Source organism: Stegodyphus dumicola, chromosome 1, assembly GCF_044657685.1.
Source record: "Stegodyphus dumicola isolate Sdum_Otavi_A_Nest chromosome 1, ASM4465768v1".
In the NCBI taxonomy this organism is placed as follows: Eukaryota; Metazoa; Arthropoda; class Arachnida; order Araneae; family Eresidae; genus Stegodyphus; species Stegodyphus dumicola.
Window position 1 is genome coordinate 134,169,311 of NC_140768.1, and position 21,004 is coordinate 134,190,314.

The following is a 21,004-nucleotide window of genomic DNA, read 5'->3' on the forward strand; positions in this document are numbered from 1 at the left end:
ACACTGTGCAGTTCTAGAACTTTTCACAAAAGTACTCATATATGTATATGAGTTTATTATGTCTGTTTATAGAATTATGTCTGTTTATAGTATTAAAGAGAATGTATTATCACATAAAAACAAAACAACTTACATTGAAAGAAATGTTTAATAAAGTAAACAAATAAATATTAAGCTTTTTTTTTTTTTTTTTTTTTTTTTTTGTAAATTTTGATACTCTTTAGATCATAATTGTTCTTTATTTCATAAATTACAGTTTCATATTTTTAATTTTATAATTTCTGCATGCCATCTTACCAGATTTAAACTGGTGATCTATAATTCGGAATTACCGAAGTCCCGACGAGTCCGGATTAATGACTTTTGACTGTATATCTAATTATCGAAGTTCATACAGAGCTAATACTGCTAAATTTCTCCTCATCAATACACTCAAAACTTTGCAGTCCAGTTGGCTGAAGTTTGTAATCATTGCCAAGCCTGCATATTTGGCTGAAGTTTGTAATCATCAACGTAAGATAAGCACACTGTTTGGTATTCAGTTCTCTTGGTCAATTCTCTGAACTAAACACTGAGAACTGATGCTTGTTCCAGTCTTGTATAGTTGGCTACCAGTAGGTTTTATGCAAAAACCGACTTTTTGAGAAACTTTTGATGTTTCCAAAAAACCTGTTTTCGAATTTTTGTCAAAAAAATAGAATGGGGGAAAATATTTTTTTTTAATTTATGTAAAATAACAGAAAAACAACATCAGTATCAAAGTCAAAATATAAAAAAAAAAAAAAAAATTAAGGATTACATATGCTTATTATTTACACAAAATAATGAAAACTCAAACAAAAGTTTAAAATAATATTTATATTATTTTCACTAATTTTAATTTCTCCTAAGAAAGTAGCATTTTAAAAAACATAAAATATCCACTGAACAGTGGCTAAGTCTTGTTCTTATTTTGGACACAACATTGCCTGAAATTGAAAATATTCGTTCACTAGCTACTGAGCTTGGTTTTATAGTTTTCAGGGGGATCAAATAACAAATAGAAGTTTTTTGTTTTTATTCTTTGCCTCAAATAATGAAAATTCAACTTTCAGTGAAATTGGTTTTCCCATAAGAATTTGGAAATATTCCAGAAAATGTGTTTCCAGATAACTTCCTAATTTCGGTTTTTGAAGCTAAAGAAAATACACTATAGATTTCTTTGTTGAACTAGAAATGTTTTGTAGATTTTGCAAATGCAGCAAAAGAGTTGCTAATTCTACTTGTCTTCTTTCTTGAATTCACTCTTTTAAAGTATATAATAATTTCAAACTTACTTCAGCGTTTTAATTTTTTAGTTCATTTAACTTAAATTCAAACAAAACTTCACTTGTTAGTAAAATGGCATCTCATCACCATCTTCAGCTGCTGGACGAATTGGTCTCAAGACTTTATAAAGTTCTAAAAGTTTAGGATATTGAGCTTCATTCCACATATAAGAAGAACCAATATCATTCAGTTCTGAAACAACGCATTATTTTACTGCCAGAAATCTTCCAATCATGTCATCCATACTATTCCACTGTATTTTGCAGTCAACAATTAAAGTGAATTCCTTTCCTTTTTCTTTTTTGATATGATTTTGAAGAATGGTGTTTTAATTTTTACAGAATAATGTCAATTCTTTAAACATCAAATAAACTTCAAACATGACAAATTTACTTTAAAAACCGGGTTTGAAAACTCTCAAACCCTAGCTACCAAGAAATTTCCAATACCTTCAATTTCTCAAAATTGCTGAAAGGCGTATACAATTACAGTTACATATAGAGCCGGATACAGTTACATATAGGGATCAGACCAATTACAGTTGTACTGGGATTGGATGAAAATGTGACTCTTTGGTGATATTTCATAATTTCTTGCTATATTTGGTGAAAAAATTGATTGCCAAAACCATCAAGAGCTTGGTGTTATCTCGCAAAATTGGCGAAATAGCCATTTTCCTAAAATGTTGAGTGGACTTGCCCCTGTAACCGTACTTTTCTAGTGAATCTCATTCTTTTGACGCGGTTTCTATTACATTTTACAAGAGATACTACAGTTTTACATATAATTTTATTAAAATAATTTAAATAAATACAAAATTCGTAACACTGCCCCTTCTCCAAGGACTGTACGTCCCAGGCAGTATAATCCCGGGACAGGAAGCCATACTTACAACTAAGTGAAAAAATGCAGTGTTAAAACAATTTCAATAAATAGCATTAATCAAATGCTAGATCAATAAATAAATACATAAATTTATAAATCTAGATGCACATAGAATCATTGTCTTAGTAAAACTTGTAGAGTTCCTCACTTTGGAATTCTAAGTTAATGTTGGAAGTGAAGAATCTAAGAACTAATAAGCGAATAATCGCTTGAGTTCGGTGGCAAGAAACAACAAGATAGAAGGGTAACTAACCCTTTATTATTCCAATAAGATTTAACAAAACTCTGCCTGGGAGTGTACAAGCAAAGCCCACACTTGGACTTGAACTTAAACAACTAAGAATTAAACTAAAACTAAGATTAACTAAAGAAGTATAGCTGAAGCTATTAAGGTTCAAATCGAGCTGGCTTCTAACTTATTTGACTACGAAGCTTAGCAAGGGCCTGAGTACGGCCGAGCGTAATAACAGCTTTGAGAGAGAGAGTAGCCAAAAAGGTAGACACGCATAAATCAGAAACTCTGATTCTCTCTGACTCGGTAAGTAACTTCGTGGTTTATGGTTTAAATACCGGTCCTCCTCATTAAATATTCAGCAAGATTCCAAAAATTATGTTCTGGCCGGAAGTAGTAAGTTGAAGTTAAGAATTTGACAGGAAAGGAACTTAAAATTTAACTGTTAATAAAATTAACATAATCCTTACAAACTATTTACAGTATTGGGACTACATAATATGGCCATAATAAGTGGTTAGCCTGTCATAATGAATGAATTTAGGCTTCAAATTTGGTAACTTACATATCTGAACCACTATGTCAGTTAGCCTGTTTGGGATTTTGTAAGGACCATCCTAGAGTGGCTATAGTTTAGGAGAAAGTCCTTTCCATCAAATTGGATTCCGTAACTACACATTGTCACCTTCATTGAATTAATACCTCTCATGTTGTAACAGAAATTTCTGCTTTCAGCTAAAAGTCTAGATAGTTAAAATTCTATTCTTGCTTGTACTGTGATATATTTTTTAGCTATTATTTGGTGGATAGATTTATTTCCTTCATCTTTAATTCCAAACTGAGTTATGCACTCAGAGGCAGAATACCGTTTTATGTTTTTTAAGTCTAAGGAAAAATAGTATTTTGTTGGAAGTCTTAATCTGAAAATGTAAGGTCTAGTGTTTGCCACACGTGCCGTGTGATGGTAGGTGACACTTCCAATGTCAAACATTCTATTGTGAAAAATCCATTACTGCTGCCACTCATTGCATACATCTGAAGCTCTTTAGAATGTGGGTTCTCAATATCTATATCTTGGCATCTACAAATTTGAAGGGCTTTTTGTATCTCAAGATCCTAGATGCCATCTTTGAAGTACTGTAGGAACAAGATTTCCCTTCTTTCTGTTGGGCATTTCAGAAAGACAAAATAAGATGACCTTTCAATATTTGTGGTGAGCTCCTGGAGTATATCCATGGGCTTGTGTTTTTAAGATTTTATCTGAAGTTTTCAGAAAGTCTTTCTCTGATTTCTCCAACTTTATTTTCAATTGTGCCTATTTTGCCTTCCATAGCCTTTAATTTATTTTCTATTATAGAAGTACTTTCTGCATTTCCCCTTGACCTGCTTCAATCTTTACTTAAACCGACTTGACGGACTCTTCCATCTTTTTTGGAAAAATTTTTATTTCTTTTTTGATGGATTTGACAGCCTTTTTCATCTCTTTTTTTTTAGGGGGGGGGAATGCAGCAAAGGCTGTCACTACTAGTCTTAGCAGTCTCTTATCACCAGCATTCAATCCCATTGCTGCATATACATTCATCATAGTAAATTAAATGTACACTGAGCCAGTGATCACTTGATAAAATTTATTTTCTCAAAAGAAACGTTTCACAGTTCTGGAACTTTTCACAAAAGTAATTCGTAGTACAGCTCTTCTGAGGATGATAGAGCATCATCAGTAGTTACCACTTTAAATTATTCAGATCATTAAACATACTGTAATACAAAATGTATCTATAGAGGGAAGCTCACACAGAGATATCTCAGTACTCCGAATTGAACTCTGTACAAAACTGAAATGTGATGCTATCGCCAGTCTCATATAGTTTTTCTCCAACCGCTGGGAATTTTCCGTTATCTTCAATTTTTTTAAATTGGGGAAGGCATATAGAGGTATAGTTACATACAGAGATCAGACCAATTACAGTTATACAGGGATTGGACCAAAAGGCTGTCAAGTTTGGCGACATTTGAAGATTTCTCACCAGTGATGCGTAATAACTGCAACAGTATTTATAAGCTAAGGAATTCTCTCTTATAACCCTGAGCAATTATTGGGCAAAAGATTTCACATTACAGTTACTGCAGAAAAGCGTTATGTAACATAATGTAGTATAGAGCTTTGAAGAAGGGATGTATGCAATTAAAATTAAGAATTTAAAGGACTGTTCTAATTAAGTTTGATTTGGTCATATTTTTTTTTTTTTTTTTTTCATATTTTGATATCTTACATATCCCCCCTTCAAGGAGAAAAAGGCTTTGTGAGAGAAAAAGCCTTTTGTGAACATTTGTGTGTTAGCAGAGGAAGAGAAATTGTGCAGAACATTCTGGGCAAAAAGTGAAACATAAGCTTTTCGAATTTATTTCATTTTTTTTCTAATGAAGAGCTCTTAACCCATTAACCGCCAAAACTACAAGGAATGTTTCTTTTCTCATGAAAATAATAACAAATATTAAATTAAGCATTTATAACATAAATTTACATTGAAAATAAAAAAAAATGCTCTTACCTGTGGAAAAAGCAAGTGTTGCGTTCGCGCAACGTCAGCGGAATAAGACTATGGGTGTTTAGTGAGTAGGATTGTATTCGTGTGATGTTTCTTTTCTTTTGAGTGGAGCGCAGGATTACTTTTTAGCTCTATAACATTTTATAAATCTGCAAATCACTTTACTTGTAATTAATTTAATATGAAAATATACATTGTATTTTTCTTTTACAAATACAGATTATTTCATTTGAAAGATTCAAGCATGAAAAGCTTGATCACAATCATGATGCAAGGCTACATTACATACTTTGCATCTTTAAACAGTCTGGCTATGGTACTCTTTACAACAAAGTCTTTTGTTATCAACAGACTTTACGATAAAATGTCTCCCATCTCCATGTAGTGGTTTTTGAATGCTGAATTTACTAGGTCTTTCTGTTGCTGATCTATTTCTGGCTAATTCTACACTTTTAATAGGAGTTTGCAAAAGAAATAATGCATTCTCGTGTCTGAAATCTAAAAGAGACTTTATATTTCCAGTAGTAAAAAGTGGTGATATTTAGTAAGTTTAGATACAGTCTCACCTCATATAATTTATCAGTATTGTCAATTAGACTATTGTCAAATGCAAATTCTGCTTCATATTCTTGTACTGCAAACGTGATATGAATTCTTCTACAACAGGAACAGAAATGTGCTTATCAAAAGACCAATACATTTTTTCTTAAGGTAAAGAATGATATCCTGTAAGCAATGATATTCCAATAAATCTTCTCATATAAGCTTCAGATGCAGTAAATTCTGGGCCTTTTTTTTTTTTTTTTTTTTTAAAGCTTATATATTTGTTTGTTCAACCAGAAGAGAGTAAATGTCTAAACCTAAAAGAAAATCGAAAATCTGTGCACTAGTTTTACCTTGTGTTTTGTCTTTTATAATTTCTCTTCTATCTCTTTCTTCATGTTCTTCCTGAGACATAACTAACAGTTCCCTTTTTATCCACTTTAAGATTTCAGTTTTCTCCTTTTTAAACTTTTTAGTATGACTATAACTGCTTTTAGAAGGCTGAAACTTACTTCCTACGGGAATTTCAACTTCCCCAGCAGTATCATTTGGTAAAGTATCATTATCATTATTTAAAACATTGCCATTCCTTTCTTCTTCGTCACTAGCCTCTGCAATTTCTGGGGGAACAAGAACAATATCAGTTTCATTCTGGTCATTATTAACATTATCATCATCTGTTTCTTCATCAAAAAATCTTTGAAGGGCTTCTTCTAATGTAAAATACCTCATTCTAGGCATTTTTAAACAAACAGAACATCAAAAGAAATGAGTGAAAAAGAAGATTGGCTACCCGTTTCCTGTTGACCTTGCGTCAGCGTAACACCTGTTTTCCCTTCCTTCCCAACACAAATATAAACATCTAACTGATGTAATGTTCTGATAAACGGTGACCTTAAATAAAAATAGATCACTCATAAAGACCGCGATTCTTTTGTGAAATATTTTCAGCAAAAATAGCCGGTCGAAAATTTTGCTTAAATTTTGCTAAACGTATGAGATTAAGTATTATAAACAAAATGATTATTGAAGGCAAATATTTTTTTACCAAAATAATCTTCATAATATTCCCTACTCAAAATCATCTGCTGGTGTAAAATATCTTAGGTAGTTATATTTATACAGTCAAAAGTCATTAATTCGGACACCCATAATCCGGACCTCAAAGCTACAAACTTTCTGCGCATGCGTCGCGTTCACGCATGCCCACAGGCATTTACGAGAGCTCGTAAAACCTTTGCGGCTGCGAATATGTGCGCATGTGCGTTTAACCCTTTGCGACACGCATATTTAAAATATATTTTAATCTTTAAAAAAATGCCTTAGAATAAGTCAGATGGACTTACTTAAGTGCCTTTAAGGCTTGAAAAAAATTCTGCGCTTTTATTTTTTACGGGGGAAGGTGGGATACCATTTGTCCCACCATGCAACTAGCACATGTCTTATAGCATATTGGTGTATAGCAGGGAAAAAAAATCATATGTGGAATGAATAAACAAAATAAAGCGTGCATTCTAAAGTATTTATAATAAACACACTAAAATGCATTTTGTACTTATTGCATATATGCATGACTTGTAAAATTTTGAATATGCACATTTTGCATATATATATTTAATATTTTTAAATTTTAAGAACAAAAGAAAATATTTTCTTGAATATTATTTTAAGATTAAAATTTGATACACGAACAAATGATACTAAATAAAATATTGAAATTGGCACTTGATTCAAAAACATTTATATATGATTAAAACTGAAAAACAGTCATTTTTCATGAAACTTTGAAAAACATGTTGTTTCATTCTTTTGTAAGCATAGAGGCACTTCACATGTTTCACATATCCAAAATGTTCGTCGTTCTTCTTTTGATGTGCTGCGATATGCACATCTTTCTCCTGCTCGTTCACTTTGGCATGTGACTTATATTTTTTAGTCTCTTTTCTGGTTGTACGAACGAGTTTTTAGTTTTTATTTGAACTGGGGATTTCAGTTTTCTTTTCTGCTCTTTCTTGCCTGCAAGTGCCATTAGACCTTCTATAACTGAGAGAAGAAAATCTTTCATTGTGTTTACATCATGATCGGGTTCGCGAACAAACTTAAATAGAATAAATGCGTTTACTATACTCTCCTCTAAAAAGTAAAAAAAAAAAAAAAAAAAATCATGTGCCACCATTTCTTGCTTTTGTGGTCTATTTCATATAGTCCTTTCAGTTGCTCAATCAGTCGACATATCCCATGTTCTTATTGTATGAAATAATGCTGTTTGGACACAGTACTTTTTTTGTCTTTCCATCTCGTTCTTTTCTATTAATTTCTTTCATTTGAGTTGCCTTTTCCAAGCAAGACAGGATAGAAACGGATCTTTTATCCTTCCATTTTATGCAATAAATTGAATCATCTCTAACTGAAAAGTCTATATATTTTCTTGACATAAATTTGTGGGTAGATACTTCCGATTCATATTTACAGTGCCACATGCATAGATGGCAGCCACACGCATAGATGGGTCTGTGTCTTTAAAAAGCGAAACAAATTATAACTACTTTCCTTTCTTCTTCAGCAATAACTTCAACCTCATTTATTCTCTCTTGGATTTCAATTTCATCTGAATCAGAACTGACATCTGAAGCATTTGAGTCGCAATCGGATGGCAATTCAGCAAAAAGATCCAAAGCTTCCTGTGTTAATTTTTTTCTAGACATTTTAGCACATCAGAGCATACAACGGATGTAAAAGCGCGCGCAATCACGAAAAAAGTAGGTGCAAAAAGAAAAGAAAAAAATAATCGTGAGTGCTGCCATCTATTGAGCGGAAATTCAAGTGTGTGGTGGGACAAATTTTAACCCACTTATTTCAACTGCAAAATTAATGTTATAAAATATTGAATCCAATTAAGATTTTTGAAAATAAAATACCTTTGAATATTAAAAAGAATCATGCATATCCTAAATTGTATACCAAAATGTTTAAAATATTGTAAAATGCGAGATACATGGATATCACTTTTGTGATCCTATTTTGAATATTTTTTGCTTATAAACTGAAGCCCTGGTATAATAGTGACATCTACTGAGAAAAATAATAACTAAAATAGATTATTTTTAAAAGATTAGAAAATTTCTAACGGAAATTGCTAACTGAGAAAATAAATATTAATTAGGTGGGACATATATTGACCCACCATGCCGCAAAGGGTTAATGTGTAACGGAGTTATATGCTAAGCTAAAATTATCTAATTCAGTTAATGTTGCAGATTGCGTTGTTCCTTAATCTTCAAATTGGATCCGGTTTATTATTTTTTGCAGACTGTTAGAGCAATTTCATAAAAGTAAGCTTGAACTTTCGATTATGTCAAATAGAATTTCCGATATATATTTACTAATATGTAATTTGTATCTACAAAGCGAAAGTATGTTTTGAAATCCGAAATCTGTTTATCAATTTCACGCCGCGGATTGGAAGTTGATCTGTCAGCACTATCCTTATCTTCAGGCCAGATGTTTTTATTTTATTTGGCTTATAATTCCTTACTAAGTGTAGTATTTCATCTCGATGTACTCCGTCTTTGATATGATTTAAATCAAGTTCCTCGTCATTATAATTCGCTTCGATAGTGAAGAAAGTGACCCAGAGATTATTGAAAACGAAAACATTTCGATTGACAAATTAGTCGGTATTCTCAACACTGCAATTATAGGACTTGAACAGCGGAACTTTGTAACTAAACAAGAAATTATGTTTGTTTAATAGAATTAAATAGAAAGTATTATCACATGAAACGAAGCAACTTACATTGAAGGAAATGTTTAATAAAGTAAACAAATAAATATTAAGCTTTTTCTTTTTCTAAATTTTGATACCCTTATTTCAAATAAAGATCAAATCTTATTTCAAATAAAGATGATAGGCATTTCAAATAAAGATCATAATTGTTCTTTATTTCATAAATTACGGTTTCATATTTTTAATTTTGTAATTTCTGCATGCATCTTACCAGATTTAAACTGATGATCTATAATCCGGAATCGCCGAAGTCCCGACGAGTCCGTATTAACGACTTTTGACTGTATACGCATTTATTTTAACCGTTGCGTCAACGCAACACCAGCGGCTAATGGGTTAAACAACTTTTCGCTTTTGGTGATGTGAATTCTTTTATTAAACAGTTCTAAATTTGGCAACGTATCAATATTTTGGCAATTTTAAGATAAGTATCTATAGAAAAACATTTTTCTGGAGATCTGGGAATTTTTCGATGCTTTTTTTTAAACATTTTAACATTGAAAATCATTAAAATAATGATAGCATATTGAAATTGTATTTATGAAGTAACATTAAAATGAAACATTTTTATTTTTCTCTGCAATATTATAAAGTTATGTTACTCTCCATTTTGGCGACTTGCTAAGCAATATTTTGAATCTGAAAAATAAACAAAGGTAAACACGTAATAGGTGCACAATTCATGAAATAATTTAGCAAAAGCAAAACAGCAAAGTAATAAATTAAAATTATTGTCTTTTTAATTTTTTTCAAGGTTGGAGTTTTCCCCATGCAGTGTCTCAGAATATGCACCATTTTTCTGTATAAAATGATTATACACATTTTTCTCTTTCCTTTCCTTTCAAAATATATCTGGCATTTTGCTGTTGCAGGATTAGTAGAGGTAATTTTCCTTTAGGATTTCAGGCATTACAACTTGGAAAGTTTAGAAGAATTTGAAGGCAAGATTTATAGACCCAGGATTTTAGAATATTCCAGAAAAATATGAGAAAATGAAAAATGTCTTCATGGTATTAACACATAATGGGTGCATTTTACGGAAAGTTTGTGGTGAATTTCTTATATTCTGGAGAATTTTTGTAAGAATAATGGAAACATAATACAGTCAAAAGTCTTTAATCCAGATGTCCATAATCCAGAATGATCTATAATCCGGACCTCATTGCCATTCCTTTCTTCTTCGTTACTAACCTCTGCAATTTCTGGGGGAACAAGAACAATATCAGTTTCATTCTGGTCATTATTAACATTATCATCATCTGTTTCTTCATCAAAAAATCTTTGAAGGGCTTCTTCTAATGTAAAATACCTTGTTCTAGGCATTTTTAAACAACCATAACATCGAAAGGAATGAGTGAAAAAGGAGATTGACTACCCGTTTCCTGCTGACCTTGCGTCAGTGCAACACCTGTTTTCCCTTCCTTCCCAACACAAATATAAACATCTAATTGATGTAATGTTCTGATAAACGGTGACCTTGACTAAAAATAGATCACTCATAAAGACCGCGATTCTTTCGTGAAATATTTTCAGCAAAAATAGGCGGTAGAAAATTTTACCTAAAGTATGAGATTAATTAATATAAACAAAATGATTGTTGAAAGCAAATATTTTTTTACCAAAATAATCTTCATAATATTCCCTGCACAAAATCATCTGCTGGTATAAAATATCTTAGGTAGTTATATTTTTATACGCATTTATTTTGACCGTTGTGTCAACGCAACACGAGCGGATAATGGGTTAAACAACTTTTCGCTTTTGGTGATGTGAATTCTTTTATTAAACAGTTCTAAATTTGGCAACGTATCAATATTTTGGCAATTTTAAGATAAGTTTCTATAGAAAAACATTTTTCTGGAGATCTGGGAATTTTTCGATGGTTTTTTTTAAACATTTTAACATTGAAAATCATTAAAATAATAATAGCATATTGAAATTACATTTAAGAAGTAGCATTGAAATGAAGCATTTTTATTTTTCTCTGCCATATTATAAAGTGATGTTACTCTCCATATTGGTGACTTACTAAGCAATATTTTGAATCTGAAAAATAAACAAAGGTAAACACGTAATGGGTGCACAATTCATGAAATAATTCTTAGCAAATGCAAAGCAGCAAAGTAATTAATTAAAAATGTCTTCTTTTTAATTTTCTTCAAGGTTGGAGTTTTTCCCATGCAGTGTCTCAGAATATGCACCATTTTTCTGTATGAAATGATTATACACATTTTTCTCTTTCTTTCCCTTTCAAAATATATCTGGCATTTTGCTGTTACAGGATTGGTAGAGGTAATTTTTCTTTAGGATTTCAGGCATTACAACTTGGAAAGTTTAGAAGAATTTGAAGGCAAGATTTATAGACCCAGGATTTTAGAATATTCCAGAAAAATATGAGACAATGGAAAATGTCTTCATGGTATTAACACATAATGGGTGCATTTTACAGAAAGTTTGTGGTGAATTTCTTATATTCTGGAGAATTTTTGTAAGAACAATGGAAACATAATACAGTCAAAGGTCTTTAATCCGGATGTCCATAATCCAGAATGATCTATAATCCGGACCTCAAAGCTACAAACTTTCTGCGCATGCGTAAACGCATAATACCTTTATGCATGCGCATAATATGTTTAATGTATAACGGATGGTATAAGCTAAGCTAAAATGATCTAATTATCTATTTCAGTTAATGTTGCAGATTGTGTTGTTCCTTAATCTTTGAATTGGACCCGGCTTATTATTTTTTGCAGACTGTTAGAGCAATTTTATAAAAGTAAGCTTCAACTTTCGATTATGTCAAAAAGAATTTCCTATTCTGGAGCTGCCAAGGGATCTACAAAACGAAAGCATGTTTCGATGTCCATCAAACAAAAAGTGGAATTGCTGCAAAGAATGGATAAAGGCATATCCTTTGTTTCTCTAACCATTTTGAATTTGAAGAGCTGGCTGAAACATTAGGCAGACAATGTGTTAAAAATGCCGCCGAACTGAGATAGTGATTAGTGGCTCTGACTGCAATGAAGTGCCTGGGCTCAAATTCCAGAGAAGTCATGGTTGTTTGTAAATGTACAGTGTGTGCAGCATGAGGGCACTCTAAATATACTGTGAGCTGAAAGTCCTCTCAAGAGGTTGGTGGTAGAGAAAGACAGGTGTGAGACCCTCAGACCTATCCTCTTCTTCCCCGGGTGCTGTCCATCAAAATTGGGGCAGAACTGAGCAAAGTCGGACTGTCACCTGTATGATGCTGAAGGCTGTTGTCAATGACAGGTGCAATGTAGGTTTGTTCTGATGTTACTGTCAAACAAGTAAGTTATGTCACAACACAATAGCAATGCATTAAAAATTAATGCCAGATGAGTTTTCCATTTGAATTTCAAAAACACAGGAAAACCATGCTGTCGACTTGATAAATGTAAGAGTAAATTGGTCAGAGGAGAGGATTTAGTGAAACCATTCGCTAATAATCATGGCTGGAAGGTGCTGTGTTGTAGATAAGGGGAAATGGCAGATATACTGGTGGTGTCTTACTAGATGAAACTTTTGAAAAATCAGAAATATTGATAATCCGAACATGTCTTTATTACTTGCTGATAGCTCAATGGCATGGCACAGCACAATAGGGGCAATTTGTACCTCATGTTTTAATTATGATGCATTACATTTTTAATGATGAGTAGAAGCAGCCAAGCAAGAGACATCCTTTAACTAGCAAGCATAGACAGCAAAAGAGTGGTGTGTATTAATTGTAGTAGTATTTTTATTTCAAAAGTCCTTGTTTTAAACTTACACAGTGATTGGGCAAAAAGATTTCACATTGTGGTTACTGCGTGATGTAACATGGTGCAGTATGTAACCTTGAGAGGGATGTATGTACGAGGGCCATCCAGGAAGTAGATTACGTTTCCGTCTGTGTCCGCTAGGGGCGGGGCTAGCGCGGCCATCTTGGGGTCAGAGCGTTGCGCAGCTCAGTCTGCATCTAGCCGTGCTAGTGAGAGGTTCGTGCTGTGCTCCGTTCAGATACTGTGACGGTTTGAAATGTCTGCGTTAATTGAAAATCCCGCGAGCTGCGAGGTGCGCTCAGTAATAAGGTTTCTGACTGCAAAAAACTGTAAACCGATAGAAATCTATCGGCAGCTTCGTGAAGTGTATGGGGACAACATTATCACTGAAGGTGGAGTGCGTCAGTGGGTCATAAGATTTCAAAATGGCCGAACCAATGTTCACGACGAAGATCGAAGTGGGAGACCCAGCATAGTGACCGCCGAACTTCTCGAAAAAGTCGATGCTAAAGTCCGTGAAAATCGAAATTTCACAATAACGGAACTTTCTTTGAGTTTTCCACAAATTTCGCGAAGTTTGTTGCACGAAATCATCAGCGAAAAGCTTGGTTACCACAAGTTTTGTGCAAGATGGAAGGCAAGAAGAGGTAACGAAGTGGTTGAAGGCGCAGGCGGCCGAATTTTTCGACGAAGGAATTTCCAAGCTCGTACATCGCTACGATAAATGCCTTAATTTGTATGGTGACTATGTAGAAAAGTAGTATTTGAGAGTGGCTTTCATCTGTATATAATAAAATTTGTTTCCTATACTTTGTTTATTTTTTTATTCCAAAACGTAATCTACTTTCTGGATAGCCCTCGTAATTAAAATTAAAAATTTAAAGTACCATTCCAATTAAGTTGAATTTGGTATTAAATTTTTCTTCATATTTTGATATCTTACACACACACATATATATTGTTACAAAATGTACAGGCACGGTGAGATGGCTTCCCCGCAAAGCAGTTTTAGGGTTGCCATAAAATAGCAAGGACGGCAGGGTTGCCACATTTGGTGAGAAATCACCCATTTGGCGACGAAATTGGCGATATACCATGGACAGTTAGAGAACTTTCTGGAACGAATTCTTACCGGTTTACCCCAGAATGTTCCGAACACAAGCCGAAAACTATATAAACTCTGCTGGTCCGCAGTCAGTTAGTGTGTCACTCATCGAGAGTGTGTGTGCCTCGCCTAGCGAGTCAATCCCTCCGGAGTTGATAGAGTTGACAGCCGGGCAGCGAGTGCCAAGTGGGTGTCGAATCCACTGAAGGAGTCTTTTAGTGTATCGCGGTTAGTGCCTCGTCGAGAGAGCGTGTTGAGCTCCGGGAAAGACTGAACTGAAGAGTCAGGAGCTGTGCTCGTGTATCGTCGAGTGCATCGCGAGTTGTAGCGTGGAGAGTCTCGAGAGTATGTGGAGTTCCGAGAACGACCAAGCAGAGTCGGAAGCTGTACTCCGGAAACCAGAGTCTGCTGCTTTGCAGGAAGCTGTCTCCACCGTGATAGCCTGATAACCTGAAGGCTGTATTGCCGATCGTGTCAGCGTGTTTATAGTAGATCTTCGACGACTGTAAAACGTGTTTTGGAGCTGTCCTGACAATACTGGTAAATAAAGTGTGTTTCGATACTTCATCAGGTGTCATCATTATTCACTCCAAATCCTTATGAACGTGAAGAATTAGAAATAACGTAACAATTGGTGTCAGAAGTGGAATTTGAGGGTGAATGCCAGTGAGAAGACCAATGGAAGATCTAGTAAGATAGCTCATGACTTCCTTTGCTGAATTTCAAGAAAAGATGGAAGCCGGATATGATGAGATAAAAGCTGGATATAAAGAGATGACAGCTGAGATAAAAGCTGGATATAAAGAGATGACAGTGAGATGAAAGCCGGACTGAAAGAGATGAAAGCCGGACTGGAAGATAAGAAAGCCCAGCAGGAAGAAATAAATTTCGGCCAAGAAAAATTGCAAGAGCAACTCCAACCGCTGAAAGTGGAGCTTGCAGAAGAAACTGGAGCCATAAAAAAAGATGTGAAAATGACAATCGTGGCATCTGGTGAATCCAAAGATGAAGAAATGAAAGAAGTAGCTAACGAACTGCCTGAGAAAGATCCAGAAATGAACGATGAAATATCTAACAGGATTAAAGAAAAAGAATGAAAACATGAAGAAATAGAAGACAGGAAAGAAGATTTTGATTCTCAAGTGCCTGAAGTGGAAGAACGTGAAAATGCGATTGTTAAGTTCATCGAAACTGATAGTGAAGTTACGAAGTTGCAGGCAGCAAGTTTTGAAACATCTGAAAGTGCATGTGATGCAAAGATGGGAGAAGCCTATGTGCAGCTTAAGCAGTGCACTCCAGTATTGCAAGAAAATTCACCCACTTTGCAAACTATGTGTGCATCTCATAGTGCAGGTTTTGAACACAAGGACTTGATTCTAAACCCCGATACTTCTGCTTATGATGGATCAGATTCTATTCATGACCCTGGTGCAAACATCGGAACTGGTTTTCAGGAAATAGAGGTAAATAAACATGTACCATCTGCTAAAGATACCGAGGTAAACTATACACATGCTGCGTATGATCTAAAAAGTGGTGAATAAACTGTTTCACATTTCCCTGTGGATGAAAAGCCTGAAAGAACTGAATCTCCAGACTGTGATATGTAAAACAGAAATACATCTGAGAACTGCAGTGGAAAAGTATTTGACCTGGGTATAGTTTAATGAAAAGACAGAGACTGAAATTCATTCAAAACTTTAATTTGTATTATTTGAAATTGTGACATGTTTAATTTGTGTATATAACTTATGCATAGTGTAAATATTTACTTCTCATTTTTAGGGGTACTCATAATTCTTGCACATGAGTTTTCTTACGTTTCTGTGTAAAGTTTGTATGTAGTGTAAATATTTGTTTCTTTTAAATTTGTGATGTGCTTAATTTGTGTATATAACTTGTACCTAGTGTGAATATTTGTTTCTTTAGTTACGTTATCTGTATGTTTTAAAGCGATTTGATTATATCGAATTTGCCTTCTGATCAAGGGTTGTACTGCCCGGGACGTGCAGTCCTTGGGAGGGGGCAGTGTTACGAAATGTACAGGAACGGTGAGATGGCTTCCCCACAAAGCAGTTTTAGGGTTGCCACAAAATAGTAAGGAGGGCAGGGTTGCCACTTTTGGCGAGAAATCGCTCATTCGGCGACGAAATCGGCGATATACCATGGACGGTCGGAGAACTTTCTGGAACGAATTCTTACCGGTTTACACCAGAATGTTCCCGAAGACAAGCCGAAAGCTATATAAACCCTGCTGGTCCGCAGTCAGTTAGTGTGTCTCTCATTGAGAGTGTATGTGCCTCGCCTAGCGAAATCCCTGTGGAATCGATCGAGTTGACAGCCAAGCAGCGAGTGCCGAGTGGGTCGTCGAATCCACTGAAGGAGTCTTTTAGTGTATCGCGGTTAGTGCCTCGTCGAGAGAGCTTGTTGAGCTCCGGGAAAGACTGAACCGATGAGTCAGGAGCTGTGCTCGTGTATCGTCGAGTGCATCGCGAGTTGTAGCGTGGAGAGTCTCGAGAGTACGTGGAGTTCCGAGAACGACCAAGCAGAGTCGGCTGCTTTGCAGGAAGCTGTCTCCACCGTGATAGCCTGATAACCTAAAGGCGGTATCGCTGATCGTGTCAGCGTGTTTATAGTAGATCTTCGACGACTGTGAAACGTGTTTTGGAGCTGTCCTGACAATACTGGTAAATGAAGTGTGTTTCGATACTTCATCAAGTGTCATCATTATTCACTCCAGATTCGCACGAACCCCGTAACTAGATAAATGTAACGAATTGGTGTCAGAAGAAAGAAAAAAACGTAACAATATATAAGCGTTTTAACTAAGAAAAATATTCATGTTTTGGTAGTGTCAGATTTTAAAAAAATATGTTTTTTGACAAATGATGAAGAACAACTTTTAATGCAATTTCCCATTTTCTATATATATACAGTACAAAATCCGAAATCCGGACTCATCGAGACTTTGATGATCCCGGATTTGGGATTTTTTCGAATATTAGACTATCAGTTTAAATCTAGTAAGACGGCATCTAGAAATTATAAAATTAAAAATATGAAATCATGATTTATGAAATAATAAAGCATTTATGATCTAAAAAGTGTATCAAAATTTACCAAAAAAAAACTTTTAATATTTACTTTTTAACTTTTTGTTTCTATGTAAGTTGTTTAAGTTGCTTCGTTTTTTGTGCTAATACTTTCTCTTTAATTCTACAGATAGGCATAATTTCTTTATCAGCTACAAAGTTCCAGTGTTCGAGTCGTGTAATTGCTGTGTCGAGAATTCCAACTAATTTGTTATTCGAAATTTTCCGTTTTCAATAACCTGTCTGTCACTTTCCTCACTATCGGTAATGGTTATTTTCTGGATCTAGAACCATACTACAGATTTTGCCATTTGTTAATTGACTGATGATTGGGGGCATTGTCGTCACAATGAAAAACTTCTGTTATATCATCTTAATTTATTACCACTTCTGCACATTTCTTTACAAAATGCATTAATGGAAAATTTTGCCTTTGGTTTGCGATATCCAAAAGCTTTCAAATTCGTGGCTATCATCTTCATCCTCACCATGAAATAAGGTAGCCGGCCATAAATTATGTCAAGCACTTTTTTAAAGTATCTGGAGACAAATCCTTCCATGATCTTGCGATGCTCCACACAGCAGATTTTATGCTAAAATATTTTTTTAATTCTTGAAAGCCTTGACATTATTCAAGAAATTTTACATGGAGTTTAAAAATGCTACTTTGAATTCCTATTTCAGCAAACACGGTGTTCGATATCCAGAAGCTGGATGAGGGACGTACAGTTTGGAGGAAAGAGTAATATGGATACATTATTTTTCACTAGTAAAGTATGAGCTGTGCATTTGTCTAAAACCACAACAACTTTTGCGTCATCAGGTAAACCACCTGAATTCAAATGTTGCCAAGCCTTGTGTATGAAATGATTTCCAAACCAATCATTCATTAATGCTCATGTCATCCATACTCTTTTATTTGCATGATATATAATTCAAAAATCTTTACTCCCTTAAATGCTTGAGGTAATGTATTTTTCTGATTACAAAAAGTTTACCATTCCTGCAACATTTGCACATGCTAAAATTGTTAGTCTCATTTTAGAATATTTGACATCCATTGGAACCTTTTCAGTAGAGGTTGCCAAGGTCCTTATTGCAAGAAAAGACCAGTTTCATCAGTATTGTAAATTTGTTCTGGAGATAAATTTCGTGTATCATGAAATTGGTGATGAAAGACAAGATATTGCACTAAATTTTGTCTTGCTTCCATTGCACATGGAAACAATTAAGCCTGAATTGTATAAGCTTAGTTATTTATTATACTTATGTCTATTTCTGGTGCCTTAAGCCGTATCTGAGTCCTGAATAAATAAATTCTCACAGATACTTAAGGCTTATCGAGGGCCGATGCTAGATATCTTACCGCCTGATGTGGTCTTTGCGAGTCCTAAATTCTGCTACCAAACATGTCCCTAAGTTCTAAACTTTTGCCCTTCCCTAAATTTTGAGTCCCAGCAATTTACCTAAATTCTAAAAATTTTGCCATCAGATGATGGTTTTGTGGTCATATAAATTTGGGGCTTAAGACATAAAAGTCATTAAGGTCATTCAGACTTGTTTAGGAGGGTTTAAGACATAAAAGTCATTTCGTTAATTCGCTCTTGTTTAACAGGGTTTAAGTCATAGCCAATCCGGAAAGAGAAAATTGTGCATGCTGTTGCTTAATGTTGTGTTGCTTAAATGTCTAGCTGACTCAATGACTCTACAACTGTCGACTGATGTTTGTCGACTCTACACTTCACTGTGATTGGTTGGCTTTTATACCAAGTGGCATAAAGTTAAGAAGATAGAACATTTAGCCAAAATCCCTAAACCAGTTTTTCTGAAGTAGCATGGGCTGGTTGCATAGTAACAGAGCTCTCCTTAAACAACTTATGATTTTAAAACCACTGTGTGAACGAAGCTTTATAAGTCTTGACAGCTTTATTGATCAGCATTTTTCATTTCAAGAATTTTTTTTTTAGAATTTCGGTTAATTTCTAGATTTGATTGATGGTGGCATGTCTCGTTTTTTTCTATATCCCTTTTGCTGTTTCTTTGTGAAGTTCTTTTAATGCTTCTGTACTCAAGTTTTATACATGTTTTCTCAATATTGTTGTCAATTGACAGAATGTATTCTAAAAATGGATCTTCATAATTTCTCTTATTGATGCCTGAAACATTAGCTTTGTACTTTACAATTCCTTTGAAGCTTCCTCTACATAAAAGCTACATTTTTTTTATAACAGTTTTAATTGATTTTAAGAGTAACTTCCTGCACTGACTATAATATGCATGGTCCTTAGCAGAAGTATTAACTTACTTAACTCCTTCAAAGTGCTATCATTTTCATAAAATTCAGTTCTCTTCCTCATTGACTAAACATCTTTCTGTAATGACATTTGAAAGCTTTTATAATGCCTTAAAATTAAAGTTTGAAGGTTAGAAGTTGTATTTGCAGAAAGAAATACTAATGTTTTTCAGATATTTATCTGATTGGTAAAGCTATTTCTTAATTTTTTATTTTGCTGTCCCGTTTTAAAAAGAAAATCAGTAAAATTGCTATTTATTTATTGTTCATGTTTTTTTTTTCCCCCCCAGGAAATTAGTAAAATTGCTATTTATTGTTCTTGGTTTTTTTTTTCTGTAGCAAGTTAGAAGTAAATTATTTCCTCCTTTCTTGTAAATTCTTGACTCTTTCCTTCCTCTTCAAGGTTTTCTACTTGAATAACCAATAACCCAATAATTAAGACAACAGCACTTGTTTGCTGTTGTCTTAATTATTGGGTCCATATTACACGTTAATTAATGCAGTATTTTGGTTTCTTAAATCAGTCGTTTCACTTTTAAATATTAATATGTATATTCAGGGAATATTCAGTAATGCAGTCCACCTTTGTTTATTATAAATTTCATGGTGCTTATATTCACTTAGCAGTGGAAGTAAAATGTCTTGTATCCAGTTATCAGCTGCATGATGATATGTTTTTTCCTCCTCACCAATGCAGTTTATGATGGACAATGCTGGATTTCACTTTGTTCAACTTGTGAGTGGTATGTGAATTGGTATAAAATTATCGTGTAACATTTATCAAATTTTCGAAAAATGCTCTGGAAATGAAAACTTTTTCTTAGCTTCATAGCTTAAAACAATTGTAGGAAAGCTATTTCAACAGCTGTCTATTTTCTTTTATTGCATGTGCTTGAGATATTTGCATTTTCTTATTAGCTCTTCATTAATTATAATTTTTTCTTTAAGTAAATTGCGTAATGTTTGAGATTTTCACAGTTTAAGTTTTTCTGAGGTTGCAATTATGAAGAACATTACAATCTTTTACCAATTTATCCTTTTTGTTCAGGATTAAGTCTCTTTACTTGATATTTTCAATGTGTTAGATGTTAAACATGTAACAATTTTTTTTTTTTTAAATTGCTTCTTTCAACTGTTTATTCAAATTTAAAAGTTTACATTCTTAGATAGCAAAAAGCCCTTTATCAGTTTAGTCAATCTGTCTCTTCATGAATGACAAGCATGATCAATGCTTTCCTTTCTTTTTAGTCTACAGTTACCACTTACTTTCTAGTCAAAGATTTTGAATATACGGTAAAGCTTAGAAGAATTTCATATGTACAGTAGAAAGTCCGTAATCCGGACTTGTCGGGACTTCAACGATTCCGGATTACGAAATTCATTACGGGTTTTTCCGGATTATAGATCATCAATTTAAATCTGGTAAGA

General features: G+C 34.0%; 1 protein-coding gene across 1 annotated transcript in view; it reads left to right on the forward strand.

Annotated features, from left to right (window-relative positions):
- Positions 1 to 21,004, forward strand: part of LOC118204205 (REST corepressor 1-like) — an 85,080-nt gene that overhangs the window by 18,418 nt on the left and 45,658 nt on the right. The window lies entirely within an intron of this gene.